This window comes from Hordeum vulgare, chromosome 3H (assembly GCF_904849725.1).
Source record: "Hordeum vulgare subsp. vulgare chromosome 3H, MorexV3_pseudomolecules_assembly, whole genome shotgun sequence".
NCBI lineage: Eukaryota > Viridiplantae > Streptophyta > Magnoliopsida > Poales > Poaceae > Hordeum > Hordeum vulgare.
The window spans coordinates 463,547,259-463,560,520 of record NC_058520.1 but is presented as its reverse complement, the minus strand read 5'-3'; positions in this window follow the sequence as shown (position 1 = coordinate 463,560,520).

Sequence of the window (13,262 nt, the reverse complement as noted above, 5' to 3'; positions counted from 1 at the left end):
CGTTTACCGGCAAGTCTCTTTACTCGTTCCGTAATAAAAGATCCCGCAACTTACACTAAGTTACATTGCTTGCAAGGCTTGTGTGTGATGTTGTATTACCGAGTGGGCCCCGAGATACCTCTCCGTCACACGGAGTGACAAATCCCAGTCTTGATCCATACTAACTCAACTAACACCTTCGGAGATACCTGTAGAGCATCTTTATAGTCACCCAGTTACGTTGCGACGTTTGATACACACAAAGCATTCCTCCGGTGTCAGTGAGTTATATGATCTCATGGTCATAGGAATAAATACTTCACACGCAGAAAACAGTAGCAACAAAATGACACGATCAACATGCTACGTCTATTAGTTTGGGTCTAGTCCATCACGTGATTCTCCTAATGACGTGATCCAGTTATCAAGCAACAACACTTTGTTCATAATCAGAAGACACTGACTATCTTTGATCAACTGGCTAGCCAACTAGAGGCTTGCTAGGGACGGTGTTTTGTCTATGTATCCACACATGTAAATGAGTCTTCATTCAATACAATTATAGCATGGATAATAAACGATTATCTTGATACAGGAATAACAATAATAACTATATTTATTATTGCCTCTAGGGCATAATTCCAACAGTCTCCCACTTGCACTAGAGTCAATAATCTAGCCCTCACATCATCACGTGAATTACATTGTAATAAATCTAACACCCATACAGTTCTGGTGTTGATCATGCTTTGGTCGTGGAAGAGGTTTAGTCAGCGGGTCTGCTACATTCAGATCCGTGTGCACTTTGCATATATTTACGTCCTCTCCCTCGACGTAGTCGCGGATGAGGTTGAAGCGTCGTTTGATGTGTCTGGACTTCTTGTGAAACCGTGGTTCCTTTGCTAGGGCAATGGCACCCGTTTGTCACAGAACAAGGTTATTGGATTCAGTGCGCTTGGCACCACTCCAAGATCCGTCATGAATTGCTTCATCCAGACACCCTCCTTAGCTGCCTCCGAGGCAGCCATGTACTCCGCTTCACATGTAGAATCTGCTACGATGCTCTTCTTGGAACTGCACCAGCTTACCGCACCCCCATTAAGAATAAATACGTATCCGGTTTGCGACTTAGAGTCGTCCGGATCTGTGTCAAAGCTTGCATCGACCGTAACCTTTTACGGCGAGCTCTTTGTCACCTCCATACACGAGAAACATCTCCTTAGTCCTTTTCAGGTACTTCAGGATATTCTTGACCGCCGTCCAGTGATCCACTCCTGGATTACTATGGAACCTACCTGCCATACATATGGCCAGGCTAACATCCGGTCTAGTGCACAGCATTGCATACATGATAGAACCTATGGCTGAAGCATAGGGGACGGAGCGCATATGCTCTCTATCTTCATCAGTTGCTGGGCACTGAGTCTTACTCAATCTCGTACCTTGTAAAACTGGCAAGAACCCTTTCTTGGACTGTTCCATTTTGAACCTTTTCAAAACTTTATCAAGGTATGTGCTTTGTGAAAGTCCTATCAGGCGTTTTGATCTATCCATGTAGATTTAATGCCTAGAATGTAAGCAGCTTCTCCTAGGTCCTTCATAGAGAAACTTTTATTTCAGTAATCCTTTATGCTCTCCAAAAACTCTAAGTTGTTTCGAATCAGCAATATGTCATCCACATATAATATTAGAAACGCCACAGAGCTCCCACTCACTTTCTTGTAAATACAAGATTCTCCAACCACTTGTATAAACCCAAATGCTTTGATCACCTCATCAAAGCGTTTGTTCCAACTCCGAGATGCTTGCACCAGTCCATAAATGGATCGCTGGAGCTTGCACACCTTGTTAGCATTCTTAGGATCGACAAAACCTTCGGGTTGCATCATATACAACTCTTCCTTAAGGAAACCGTTAAGGAACGCCGTTTTGACATCCATCTGCCAGATTTCATAATCGAAAAATGCAGCTATTGCTAACATGATTCTGACGGACTTAAGCATCGCTACGGGTGAGAATGTCTCATCGTAGTCAACTCCTTGAACTTGTGAAAAACCCTTTGCCACAAGTCGAGCTTTAACGGTCACATTGTCGTCAGCGTCCGTCTTCCTCTTAAAGATCCATTTGTTCTGAATAGCCTTGCGGCCCTCAGGTAGTACCTCCAAAGTCCACACTTTGTTCTCATACATGGATCCTATCTCGGACTTCATGGCTTCTAGCCATTTGTTGGAATCTGGGCCCACCATTGCTTCTTCATAATTTGCAGGTTCATTGTTATCTAACAACATGATTGATAAGACGGGATTACCGTACCACTCTGGAGCAGCACGTGGTCTCGTCGACCTGCGTGGTTCGACAGGAACTTGAACTGGAGTTTCATGATCATCATCATTAACTTCCTCCTCAACCGGCGTCGCAACGACAGAGGTTTCCCCTTGCCCTGCGCCACCATCCAGAGGGATGAGAGTTTCGACAACCTCGTCAAGTTCTATCTTCCTCCCACTCAAATCTCTCGAGAGAAACTCCTTCTCGAGAAAAGCTCCATTTTTAGCAACAAACACTTTGCCCTCGGATTTGAGATAGAAGGTGTACCCAACTGTCTCCTTTGGGTAACCTATGAAGATGCACTTTTCCGCTTTGGGTTCCAGCTTTTCAGGCTGAAGCTTTTTGACATAAGCATCACATCCCCAAACTTTAAGAAACGACAACTTTGGCCTTTTGCCATACCACAGCTCGTATGGTGTCGTCTCAACGGATTTTGATGGTGCCCTATTTAAAGTGAATGCAGTTGTTTCTAATGCATAACCCCAAAATGATAATGGCAAATCGGTAAGAGACATCATAGATCGCACCATCTCTAATAAAGTACGATTACGACGTTCGGACACACCATTACATTGTGGTATTCCAGGCGGTGTTAACTGTGAAACAATTCCACATTGTCTTAAGTGAGCACCAAACTCGAAACTCAGATATTCACCCCCACGATCAGACCGTAGGAACTTGATCTTCTTGTTATGATGGTTTTCAACTTCACTCTGAAATTGCTTGAACTTTTCAAATGTTTCAGACTTGTGCTTCATTAAGTAGACATAACCATATCTACTCAAATCGTCAGTGAAGGTGAGAAAATAACGATATCCGCCGCGTGCCTCTACGCTCATCGGGCCACACACATCGGTATGTATGATTTCCAACAAGTCACTTGCACGCTCCATTGTTCCGGAGAACGGAGTTTTAGTCATCTTGCCCATGAGGCATGGTTCGCATGTGTCAAGTGAATCAAAGTCAAGTGACTCCAAAAGTCCATCGGCATGGAGTTTCTTCATGCGCTTTACACCAATATGACCTAAGCGGCAGTGCCACAAAAATTTGGCGCTATCATTGTTAACTCTAACTCTTTTGGTCTCAATGTTATGTATGTGTGTATCACTATCAAGATTCAATATGAACAATCCTCTCACATTGGGTGCATGACCATAAAAGATGTTACTCATAGAAATAGAACAACCATTATTCTCTGACTTAAAAGAGTAACCGTCTCGCAATAAACAAGATCCAGATATAATGTTCATGCTCAACGCAGGCACTAAATAACAATGATTTAAGTTCATAACCAATCCTGATGGCAACTGAAGTGAGACTGTGCCGACGGTGATTGCATCAACCTTGGAACCATTTCCCACGCGCATCGTCACTTCATCTTTCGCCAGCCTTCGTCTATTCCGCAGTTCCTGTTTCGAGTTGCAAATATGAGCAACAGAACCGGTATCGAATACCCAGGCACTACTACGAGAGCCGGTTAAGTACACATCAATAACATGTATATCAAATATACCTGATTTTTCTTTGGTCGCCTTCTTATCAGCCAGATACTTGGGGCAATTGCGCTTCCAGTGACCCATACCCTTGCAATAGTAACACTCTGTTTCAGGCTTAGGTCCAGCTTTGGGTTTCTTCGTCGGATTAGCAACAGGCTTGCCGCTCTTCTTCGAATTACCCTTCTTGCCTTTGCCGTTTCTCTTGAAACTAGTGGTCTTATTCACCATCAACACTTGATGCTTTTTACGGAGTTCAGACTCTGCGACTTTCAGCATTGCAAACAACTCGCCGGGAGACTTGTTCATCCCTTGCATGTTGTAGTTCAACACAAAGCCTTTATAGCTTGGCGGCAGTGATTGAAGGATTCTGTCAGTGATAGCTTCTTGCGGGAGTTCAATCCCCAGCTCAGCTAGACGGTTTGAGTACCCAGACATTTTGAGCACATGTTCACTGACAGACGAGTTCTCCTCCATCTTGCAAGCATAGAATTTATCGGAGGTCTCATACCTCTCGATCCGGGCGTTCTTCTGAAAGATAAACTTCAACTCCTGGAACATCTCAAATGCTCCATGACGCTCAAAGCGACGTTGAAGTCCCGGTTCTAAGCCATACAAGACTGCACATTGAACTATTGAGTAGTCCTCCTTACGTGCTAACCAAGCGTTCTTAACATCCTGATCAGCCGTAGCGGGTGGTTCATCTCCTAGCGCAGCATTAAGGACATAATCCTTTTTCCCAGCTTGTAAGATTAGCTTAAGATTACGAGCCCAGTCTACAAAGTTGCTTCCATCATCTTTCAACTTAGCTTTCTCTAGGAACGTATTAAAATTCAGGGTGACTGTCGCGTGAGCCATGATCTACAACCCAAATATATTCAAAGTGGACTTAGACTATGTTCAAGATAATTAGAGTTTAACTTAATCAAATTATTTGCTAAACTCCCACTCAAAAAGTACATATCTCTAGTCATTTGAGTGGTTCATGATCCACTTACACTAGCTCAAGTCCGATCATCACGTGAGTTGAGTATAGTTTCAGTGGTAAGCATCCCTATGCTAATCATATCATCTATATGATTCATGATCGACCTTTTGGTCTCATGTGTTCCGAGTCCATGTCTGCACATGCTAGGCTCGTCAAGCTTAACCCGAGTGTTCCGCGTGCGCAACTGTTTTGCACCCGTTGTATGTGAACGTTGAGTCTATCACACCCGATCATCACGTGGTGTCTCGAAACGACGAACTCTAGCAACGGTGCACAGTCGGGGAGAACACAATTTTGTCTTGAAATTTTAGTGAGAGATCACCTCATAATGCTACCGTCGTTCTAAGCAAAATAAGGTGCATAAAAGGATTAACATCACATGCAATTCATAAGTGACATGATATGGCCATCATCACGTGCTTCTTGATCTCCATCACCAAAGCACCGGCACGATCTTCTTGTCACCGGCGCCACACCATGATCTCCATCAACGTGTTGCCATCGGGGTTGTCGTGCTACTCATGCTATTACTACTAAAGCTACATCCTAGCAAAATAGTAAACGCATCTGCAAGCACAAACGTTAGTATAAAGACAACCCTATGGCTCCTGCCGGTTGCCGTACCATCGACGTACAAGTCGATATTTTCTATTACAACATGATCATCTCATACATCCAATATATCACATCACATCGTTGGCCATATCACATCACAAGCATACCCTGCAAAAACAAGTTAGACGTCCTCTAATTTTGTTGTTGCATGTTTTACGTGGTGACCATGGGTATCTAGTAGGATCGCATCTTACTTACGCAAACACCACAACGAAGATATATGAGTTGCTATTTAACCTCATCCAAGGACCTCCTCGGTCAAATCCGATTCAACTAAAGTTGGAGAAACCGACACTTGCCAGTCATCTTTGAGCAACGGAGTTACTCGTAACGATGAAACCAGTCTCTCGTAAGCGTACGAGTAATGTCGGTCCAAGCCGCTTCAATCCAACAATACCGCGGAATCAAGAAAAGACTAAGGAGGGCAGCAAAACACACATCACCGCTCACAAAAACTTTTGTGTTCTACTCGAGAAGACATCTACGCATGAACCTAGCTCATGATGCCACTGTTGGGGAACGTCGCATGGGAAACAAAAATTTTCCTACGTGCACGAAGACCTATCATGGTGATGTCCATCTACGAGAGGGGATGAGTGATCTACGTCCCCTTGTAGACCGTACAGCAGAAGCGTTAGTGAACGCGGTTGATGTAGTGGAACGTTCTTATGTCCCTCGATCTGCCCCGCGAACAATCCCGCGATCAGTCCCACGATCTAGTACCGGACGGACGGCACCTCCGCGTTCAGCACACGTACAGCTCGACGATGATCTCGGCCTTCTTGATCCAGCAAGAGAGACGGAGAGGTAGAAGAGTTCTCCGGCAGCGTGACGGCGCTCCGGAGGTTGGTGATGACCTTGTCTCAGCAGGGCTCCGCCCGAGCTCCGCAGAAACGCGATCTAGAGGAAAAACCGTGGAGGTATGTGGTCGGGCTGTCGTGGGAAAGTCGTCTCAAATCAGCCCTAAAACCTCCGTATATATAGGTGGGAGGGAGGGGACCTTGCCTTGGGGCTCAAGGAGCCCCAAGGGGAAGGTCCCCCCCCCCCAAACCGAGTTGGACTTGGTTTGGTGGGAGGGAGTCCTTCCTTCCCTTCCCACCTCCTCTTTTTTTTTCTCCTTGATTTTCTTCTCTAGGGGCATAGGGCCCTCTTGGGCTGTCCCACCAGCCCACTAAGGGCTGGTGCGCCACCCTCATGGCCTATGGGCTTCCCCGGGGTGGGTTGCCCCCCCCCCGGTGAACTCCCGGAACCCATTCGTCATTCCCGGTACATTCCCGGTAACTCCGAAAACCTTCCAGTAATCAAATGAGGTCATCCTATATATCAATCTTCGTTTCCGGACCATTCCGGAAACCCTCGTGACGTCTGTGATCTCATCCGGGACTCCGAACAACATTCGGTAACCAACCATATAACTCAAATACGCATAAAACAACGTCGAACCTTAAGTGTGCAGACCCTGCGGGTTCGAGAACTATGTAGACATGACCCGAGAGACTCCTCGCTCAATATCCAATAGCGGGACCTGGATGCCCATATTGGATCCTACATATTCTACGAAGATCTTATCGTTTGAACCTCAGTGCCAAGGATTCATATAATCCCGTATGTCATTCCCTTTGTCTTTCGGTATGTTACTTGCCCGAGATTCGATCGTCAGTATCCGTATACCTATTTCAATCTCGTTTACCGGCAAATCTCTTTACTCATTCCGTAATACAAGATCCCGCAACTTACACTAAGTTACATTGCTTGCAAGGCTTGTGTGTGATGTTGTATTACCGAGTGGGCCCCGAGATACCTCTCCGTCACACGGAGTGACAAATCCCAGTCTTGATCCATACTAACTCAACTAACACCTTTGGAGATACCTGTAGAGCATCTTTATAGTCACCCAGTTACGTTGCGACGTTTGATACACGCAAAGCATTCCTCCGGTGTTAGTGAGTTATATGATCTCATGGTCATAGGAATAAAAGCTTGACACGCAGAAAACAGTAGCAACAAAATGACACGATCAACATGCTACGTCTATTAGTCCATCACGTGATTTTCCTAATGACGTGATCCAGTTATCAAGCAACAACACTTTGTTCATAATCAGAAGACACTGACTATCTTTGATCAACTGGCTAGCCAACTAGAGGCTTGCTAGGGACGGTGTTTTGTCTATGTATCCACACATGTAAATGAGTCTTCATTCAATACAATTATAGCATGGATAATAAACGATTATCTTGATACAGGAATTATAATAATAACTATATTTATTATTGCCTCTAGGGCATAATTCCAACACTCAGGGTGCGTGGGGTCTCCATTAAACCGCTCAGGGTGCTTGGAAGAAGAATGCCTGCGTGAAGCAGACGAACCGACGTAGTCGAACGGGTCCTCACAATCCGGCACGCTGTGGAACTCTATCGAGACGAAGCAAAACGGAAACACAAATCAACACACGGAATTCACACACGATGCACAACACATATGATGCATGATCAATTGATTACATGCAAGTCACGGCATGACAATTCACACAATAAAACACTTCACATTAAGTGAAGTTCAATATGCAACAAGTTGCATATTGACAAAACTCCACATATGAATTATTTAGTTCACTCCCGGTTATTTACACGGCAATATTAATGTTGTCAAACATGCAAGAGGTGAAGCGGAAATTAAACTACCTATCTAGACATTTTAAATGAGGTCGGAAATGACATATAGCATCTCCGAGACGACATCACATGTTAATTTACAATTCTGTCCAGATCTGAATTAACACATTTAATTAGTTGTTAAACAGCAAACAAATAGGTTCACGTGATTCTACGTGTCGAGACAAGCAAATTACACATAGAGATCATCTCCAACGGAGCTACGGTTCAAAAGTTACAAGCACCGCAAGATATGATGGCATGAATGCAATATGTGTGCAACGACAATCACGAGCACTTCAAAACATACAACCAGCAATAGAAAATGAAACTACACGAGATTCTAAGCAAGTTTCATGTAGGACACGATCAAATCGGAGCTACGGATCAAAAACTACGAGCAAAACAAGAATTCACTACAATCTGCCAAAATCAGTCACATAGCATTTTCTACGCCCCACAACTACGGCTACACAACTCCGATATGCTCAAGCAAGGCATGGTACGGAAGAGGGCAAGAAGCACTACTACAAACAACTAACAACAACTAGCATGGCATCATGGATCACTAGGGAAAGAAGTCACAAAAAGGCATCCCACTCACTATTTCAGACTTAGTGAAAATTACACCTCATGAAAGTGCAGTTTTCAATCTGAAGCAATATTGACAGCAGCAAAACCTATAGCTACAGGACTCCAAATGGCATGAAAATTTACATCATGCTAGAGAAACACAAGGGCTACAACTAACTCCATTGGACCAACCTCAAAAGAGCTATAGATCAAAAGATACAAGCAAGACTAGACAGCAACAAAATATAACAGATTCCAGACTTAGAAATATTTCAGCTCCTCCAAATCAGCACTATTTCTAGCAACTTGAGAGCAAGCAAACCACACCTAAACATGCATTTATATTGCAACCAAATATACCAGGGGCTAGACAAAACACCCAAGAACCAACTCCCTAGTTGACAACTTAATCAAACGGAGCACGGAATAAATCCTACGGATTAAACAAAAGGGCATCACGGCAAAATATCGCGCGAACTAACTTACTCAAAAGCTAAAACTAACTTCACAGAAAAATCCAATGGATTTTTCTACCCCGAAAACATATAAAATATGAGGGGTTGCGCAAAAAAATAATGCCACACGAAAATGCGGGAAAAATAACCTATACACGGGAAAATAAACTACCGGCAATCCCTACGCGCAAAAATACCAATGACCGCTCTAAATTACATGGAAAATGGTTCCTAAAACATGGACATTTAATCTACGGTATACGGGCAGTCCGGACACGCACGAGAAATAACTACGGAACGGATCCTATTGAAACAGCATGCAAAACGATGCATTAGGCACTTCAAACTGCCTCAAGTAATTATGCAAGTTAGAAATTCGAAATCTACACGGAATTCTACACGAAAACCATATATTACTCGCTACGTTCTGACGTACGGATAATAATCCACGGGCGTTTGAAATATAGCATTTATCTGAAAATACTAAATTCCCAGAAAAAATTCCTAAAATGCTACGGGCCAAAACTGGGCATGCGCAACTTAGTAAAATATGCGATGGGCGGGGGAAAGGCTCACCTTGGGCCAAAGGCCGGCCTGGGCGCTGGAGGCAGTGGGCTCAGGTCGGTCGACGGAGCAACCGGGCCAACTGGCTCCCTGGGCCGCGGGAGGAGGCCGGTGTGCACCTGGCCGAGGTGGACCTGGCGCTGGGGAAGGCCCACGCGCGCAAGGCCGGCCCATCTGGCGAGCGGGGCGCTAGGGCGGCTCCCTCGTCCAGATCGGGAGGCAGGGGCGGCGCTAAGCGCACCGGCGGCAGCGGGTCCGGCGAGCGCGGAGGGAGGCGAGGTCGGGCGGATCCAGCGGAGGGTGGCACGCCGGCGGCGGGGCAAGGCGGATCCGGCTGCTGGGCGGCAGCGCAGATCGGGCTAGCGGGCAGCGCGGGAGGAGACGTGGGCGAGGCGGCGGCCGGATCTGGCGGCGGTTGTCGGCGGCGAGGGCGGCTCGGCCAAGGCACGGAGGCGGCCAGCGGGGCTCCGGCGAGGCGTGGGCGGCGGGGCTGGTGGCCGAAGGGAGGCGGCGGCACGGTGCGGATCCCGGCGGCTGGCACCGACGAGCTGCTCGGGGGCTCCTCCCCTCGAGCGCGACTCGGGGTGGAGCGGGTGGCGGCTGCGGTTGCCTGGCCCGGATCGGGCCCGAGCGGGCTGGATCTAGGCCCACGCGGGCTGCGGCGGCTGGCTGCATGGAGGGAGGAGGAGAGGCTGCGAGGTGGCGGCTAGGGTTAGGATGGCACGGGAACCGAGGTGGAAGAAGGGTCGGGTCCACCTTAGGAAGGGGGGCTGCTTAAATAGGGTAGGGAGGCTAGGGTTAGGAGTTTTTCGCTCCGGTTTCACCAGCGTGATCTAAATCGACCGATCTCGAATGCAGGACAGGCTAAGTGGCTGTGTAGAGTGGCTAGCCGGATACGAGAGGGAAAATGGCACCCGGCAACATATTTTAAAACACTGATAAAATGTCCGACGAAAAACCAAATATGATGCCGCTACGGTCGACCGTTCGGGTACTAGACGGACTCCGATCGCGACGAAATTCGACAGGCGGCCTGGCTATCACTAATTACGACCGCATGCCAAGTTTCATCTCGATCAGAGAAACTTTAACACACATTTTTAAAACAGGGTTTCGACGATGCCGCGGGCGCGTGCGTGTGCGGTCGGGCTCAGAACGGACAACGACGTGAACGGGCAACTAACAACGGATGCAAGTTTTGAAAACTGGAGGCAACGAAGATGCCGATGCAATGCAGATGATGCGCACGATGCGATGATGATGCGACAAAAGAAAATAGACACACGACGAAAACGGAATAGAAGGGGAATCTTCTGGAACGCCGGCATCGGGCTGTCACAACTAGTGAACACTACGGCCCCGGGGTCTACTCACAATTATCATCTCAGTTTTACTTTTACTTTGCTTTGTTTACTTTTTGCTTTCAGTTCTCACTTTGCAAACAAACTATAAGGGATTGACAACCCCTTCATAGCGTTGGGTGCAAGCTCTTTGTGTTTGTGCAGGTACTTGTGACTTGACGCGATCCTCCTACTGGATTAATACCTTGGTTCTCAAACTAAGGGAAATACGTATCGCCGCTGTGCTACATCACCCTTTCCTCTTCAAGGGAACACCAACGCAAGGCTCCAAGGCCGCGGGGGAATCCTTTGCATACTTGCCAAGGAAATCCCTATAGGCGTAGCCAGCAACAAATAAGCATCACATCCCCAAACTTTAAGAAACGACAACTTTGGTCTTTTGCCATACCACAGTTCGTATGGTGTGGTCTCAACGGATTTTGAAGGTGCCTTATTGTGACAGCCCGATGCCGACGCCCAGAAGATTCCCTTTTATTTCCGTTTTCATCGTGTGTCTATTTTATTTTGTCACATCATCATCGCATCATTCGCATCATCTGCATTGCATCGGCATCTCCGTTGCTGCCAGTTTTCAAACGTTGCATCCGTTGTTAGTTGCCGGATAACGTCGTTGTTCATTCCGAGACTGACCGCACACGCACGCGCCCGCGGCACCGTCGTAACTCTGTTTTTAAAGCGTGTATAAAACTTTCTCTGGTCGGGTTGAGATTTGACGTGCGGTCTTATTTTAATGTAGCTAGGCCGCGTGTCGAGTTTCGTCGCAATCGGAGACCGTCTGGTACCCGAATGGTCGCCCGTAGCGGCACCGTATTCGGTCTACCGTCGGAAGTATGTCGATGTTTTAAAAATTCGTGCCGCGCCGCCCGTTCTCCCTCTCGTCTGCGGATATTCCCTCTACACGGCCGCGTACCCATACCCGCGTTCGGAATCGTCCGAATCCGACCCCGCGGTAGGATCCGGAACGCGATTCTGGTTAACCGAGCCCCTCTTATCTCTATAAATACCCCCCGGTGCATTATAGACAGCCCCTCTCCCTCTCCACCTCGTTTTCCGTGCCCCTCCTAACCCTAACCGCACAGCCACCCACCTCTAGCCTCCTCTCTCCTCCTGCAGGCCCGCCCAGGCCCATCTGGAGCCCGCCGGGCCCGAACCGCCGACGCCGCCACGCCCGAACCTCCCGCAACCCCGTGCTCCCGTGCCCTGGTGGTGAGCCACCACACCTCCTGGCCGCGCCGCCGCACCTCCCTGTCGGCCCACCTCCGGCCGCCGCTCGCCGGAGAGCCGAGGCGGTCGCCTCCCCGAGCCGTCGTCGCCCTCGATCTCCATGGTCGCCGAAGCGTGCTGCAGCGAAGCCCTCCGGTGAGCCGTCGCCCTCGCGGAGCTCCCCACCAACCCCGCCGCCGGATCCGCATGTCCCCTCGCCGCCATCTCGTTGCCGGCCGGCCCGAGCCGCCGCCGCCCCGGGAACCTGTGGCCGCCGCCGCCTGGGGCCTCGCCTCGACGGGATCGGGAGCGCCCTGTTCCTCCCGTGTTGCCTGACCCAGCGAGGGGCTGCCTCGGCCAGCGACCTGGGCCATCCCCAGCCCCAGCGGCCCACCAACCGATTCGGCCTAGGCCAGGCCAGCGCTAGCCGATCTGGCCCAAGAGACCCCCAAGGTGAGCCTATTCCCCCGCCCGTGGTGAATTTTACTAAGCTGCGCCCTCTCAGTTTCGGCCCGTAGCTTTTAGGATTCTCTGGAAATTAGTATTTTCAGATATTGCTAGTTATTAAAACGCCCGTAACTTTTTAACCATAATTCGGATCGCGATGATTTAGATATGGATTTCGTGTAGCTTTGCGCGTATAATACGTTGGAGCAACTTGCATGCATGTTTGACGTAATTTGGTTTGCCTTGTGCCAAGTTTTGCGTGTTGTCCCAATAGGAATTGTTACGTATTTAGTTTTCATGCGTGCCCGAATAGCTCGAATGCCGTAATAGAAATGCCTATGTTTTAGGGGCCATTATTCCATGTATTTTAGAGCGGTCACTCGTATTTTTGCGTGTAGGGTTTGCCGGTAGTTTATTTTCCCGTATGTAGGTTATTTTCCCGCATTTTATGTGTGGCTTTATTTTGTGTTGCAACCCCACATATTTTATATGTTTCCGGGGTATTTTTCTGTGCAATTAGTTTTAGCTTTTGAGCAAGTTAGCTCGCGCGATATTTTGCCATGATGCCCTTTTGTTTAATTTGTAGGATTTATTCCGTGCTT